The sequence below is a fragment of the Cebus imitator genome, unplaced genomic scaffold (assembly GCF_001604975.1).
Source record: "Cebus imitator isolate Cc_AM_T3 unplaced genomic scaffold, Cebus_imitator-1.0 Scaffold289, whole genome shotgun sequence".
NCBI classification, from domain to species: domain Eukaryota; kingdom Metazoa; phylum Chordata; class Mammalia; order Primates; family Cebidae; genus Cebus; species Cebus imitator.
Window position 1 is genome coordinate 1,935,693 of NW_016107604.1, and position 4,301 is coordinate 1,939,993.

The window sequence follows — 4,301 nt, forward strand, 5'->3', positions numbered from 1 at the left end:
ATTAACAAAATAGACCACTAGCCAGACAAATAAGAAGAGAAAAGAATCAAATAGACAAAATAAAAAATGATAAAGAGGATATCACTACTGATCCCACAGAAATACAAATTACCATCAGAGAATACTATAAACATCTCTATGGAAATAAACTAGAAAGTCTAGAAGAAATGGATAAATTCCTAGACACATACACCCACCCAAGACTAAACTAGGAAGAAGTCAAGTCCCTGAATAGAGCAATAATAAGTTCTGAAATTGAGGCAGTAATTAACAGCTTACAAACCAAAAGAAGCCCAGGACCAGACGGATTCACAGCCAAGTTCCACCATAGGTACAGAGAGGAACTGGTACAATTCCTTCTGAAACTATTTTAAACGATAGAAAAAGAGGGACTCCTCCCTAACTCATTTTATGGGGCCAGCATCATCCTGATACCAATATCTGGCAGAGACACAACAAAAAAAGAAAATTTTGGGCCAATATCCCTGATGAACATCAACGCAAAAATCCTCAATAAATTACTGGCAAACTGAATCCAGCAGCACATCAAAAAGCTTATCCACCACAACGAAGTCAGCTTCATCCCTGAGATGCAAGGCTAGTTTAACATATGCAAATCAATAAACGTAATCCATCACATCAACAGGACCAATGACAAAAACCACATGATTATCTCAATAGATGCAGAAAAGACCTTCGATAAAATTCAACACCCCTTCATGCTAAAACCTCTCAATAAACTAGGTATTGATGGAACGTATCTCAAAATAATAAGGGCTATTTATGACAAACCCACAGCCAATATCATACTGAATGGGCAAAAGCTGGAAGCATTCCCGTTGAAAACCGGCACAAGACAAGGATGCCCTCTCTCACCACTCCTATTCAACATAGGAAGTTCTGGCCAGGGCAATCAGGAGAGAGAAAGAAATAAAGGGAATTCAAATAGAAAGAGAGGAAGTCAAATTGTCTCTGTTTGCAGATGACATGATTATATATTTAGAAAACCCCATCGTCGCAGCCCAAAATCTTCTTAAGCTGATAAGCAACTTCAGCGAAGTCTCAGGATACAAAATCAATGTGCACAAATCACAAGCATTCCTATATCAATAATAGAGAGCCAATTGATGAGTGAACTCCCATTCACAATTACTACAAAGAGAATAAAACACCTAGGAATACAACTCACAAGGGATGTGAAGGACCTTTTCAAGGAGGACTACAAACCACTGCTCAAGGAAATAAGAGAGGAGACAAACACATGGAAAAACATTCCATGCTCATGGTTAGGAAAATCAATATCGTAAAAATGGCCATACTGCCCAAAGTAATTTATAGATTTAATGTTATCCCCATCAAGCTACCATTGACTTTCTTCACAGAATTTTTAAAAAATTGCTTTAAATTTCATATGGAACCAAAGAAGAGCCCACATAGCCAAGACAATCCTAAGCAAAAAGTACAAAGCTGGAGGCATCATGCTACCTGACTTCAAACTATACTACGAGGCTACAGTAATCAAAACAGCTTGGTATTGGTACCAAAACAGATATATAGACCAATGGAACAGAACGGAAGCCTCAGAAATAATGCCATACATCTACAACTGTCTGATCTTTGACAAAACTGACAAAAACAAGCAATGGGGAAGAATTCCCTATTTAATAAATGGTGTTGGGAAAACTGGCTAGCCATATGCAGAAAACTGAAACTGGACCCCTTCCTTATACTTTATAACTCAAGATGGATTAAAGACTTAAACACAAGACCTAAAACCATAAAAACCCTAGAAGAAAACCTAGGCAACACCATTCAGGACATAGGCATGGGCAAAGACTTCATGACTAAAACAACAAAACCAATGACAACAAAAGCCAAAATTGACAAATGTGATCTAATCAAACTAAAGAGTTTCTGCACAGCAAAAGAAACTATCATCAGAGTGAATGGGCAACCTACAGAATGAGAGAAAAATTTGGCAATCTACCTATCTGACAAAGGGCTAATATCCAGAATCTATGGAGAACTTAAATAAATTTACAAGAAAAAAAAACAAACAACCCCATCAAAAAGTGGTTGAAGGATATGAACAGACACTTCTCAAAAGAAGACATTTATGCAGCCAACAAATACATGAAAAAAGGCTGATCATCACTGGTCATTAGAGAAATGCAAATCAAAATCACAATGAGATACCCTATCATGCCAGTTAAAATGGTGATCATTCAAAAGTCGGGAAACAACAGATGCTAGAGAGGATATGGAGAAATAGGAATGCTTTTATACTGTTGGTGGGAGTGTTAATTAGTTCAACCATTGAACTATAAATAAATTCAAAAAATATGTCTCTACAGAGACAAAAAATATCTCTACAGGCATATTTTTTGAATTTCCCAGGTATTTAGATATTGATTACAGACTTAAAGGTAATCCATCATGTGATGATGATACGTGGTGATTCTTCAAGGATCCAGAACCAAAAATACAATTTGACCCAGCAATCCCATTACTGGGCATGTACCCAAAAGATTATAAATCATTCTACTATAAAGCTACATGCACATGTATGTTTATTGCAGCACTGTTCACAATAGCAGAGACTAGGAACCAACCCAAATGTCCATCGATGATAGACTGGATAAAGAAAATATGGCACATATACACCATGGAATACTATGCAGCCATAAAGAAGGTTGAGTTCATGTCCTTTGCGGGGATATGGATGAAGCTGGAAACCATCATTCTCAGCAGACTAACACAGTAACAGAAAACCAAATGCTGCATGTTCTCACTAAATTAGCTTTCTAAAAATGTCAATTGCTTGATTCTCACCCCCAACACACACTCTTTTTTTCCATTTAGAAGGCAGTGTAAAGTTGTTGAAAAAGCATAAACCTATGCTTAATTCCTAGCCTCATTACTTTCTGATCATGAGGCTTTAAGCATTTCACTGAACCTCTCTATGCCTGTTTTTTCATTTGCAGAATTGAGGTAATATCTATTGCCTAGAATGACTGCAAGGATTCAGGGAGACAATGTATGTACAGTATCTGATATATAACCACATCTATTAATATGTATTTAAAGTTTCTTCTTCAGTGTCCAGGTTGGAAGTTCTAATTTGTAGCATGGACATTGTTTTAAAATCATGATTTAAGACCTTATGAAAGTATTATGGGATGAAGGAGGTAGTGGGAGTAGAGTCCTCTTACCCAATAGTCAAGCCCATTTTCTTTTGCTATGCTGTACTTTGGAAGAATGTGGCCATGTCTGTAGAGACATATTTTTTGAAACCTCTCTTAAAAATATTTTGTATTTTTTCAGCAGTTTTTTCTTTTCTTTTTTCCTCTTTTACTTTCTTCCTTTCTTCCTTTTTAAGGTGAGAAAGAATGTATTGGAGGTATTATCCTCTCATCTATCCTAACATTTAACCACCAGTATCCTTTCAAATTCTCTGTAATGTAACTCTGCACATTACACTTGAGAGTCATAGTGAAAAACAACCTCCAGAAATTGAAGTTATTTTTTCCCATTAACCACCCATAGCTAGACCTGATTGTATCATTGATTCCAACCGAGGTTTAGAATTTATACTCTCCTAGAACGGCTCGTGCCTTGCAGAAAAGATTCTAGGTGATCAGCTAGGTATTTGTAGAATCCTTTTTTATGTGAAGGAGATTTTTAAATAAAAGCATAAACATTTTCATAACTGGCAACATTCTCAATACAAAGTAGTTCTCCAAAATCCAGTCAGCAACCATCAGGGATCTAGTCTCATCACATCCTCTTTCTCAAAATTAAATTTAAAATGACTTAAGAGGCAGATTGGCAAGGGGCCCAGCATCCTTAATTTGTGTCAACTGTCCCCCACATCCCATCAGTTGCTTACAGTCTGTCCTCTTGGACATTAGAAGGCCACTCCTGGTGTCAGCTTGCTGCTGCATAGCTGCCATCCCTCCTGGACTCCTCAGAGCCTCCAAGGGCCCTGGTCCCCTTTGTCTACCTGCTGTTGTTGGCTATGTTAGAGTGAAATCTTGCTGACCCTAGGCCACTGTGACTTATCAGAAGAGCACACTCTCCCAGCCAGCCAGATGAGATTCAGGCCTCTACCTCCCTCACAGAACTATAAATGCCACTCCTCTTCCCAGTCCTGGGGACTCCATGTCAGAGATAGAGGCATGTCTTCTTTACTCCTTGAAACACAAAGAAGTGGTCGTTTTGTAACTTTTACCTCAATGCTTTTATGGGTCGAGGGGAGGGAGGGTGACAGGGTCTTGCTCTGTCACTCAGGCTGGAGTGTA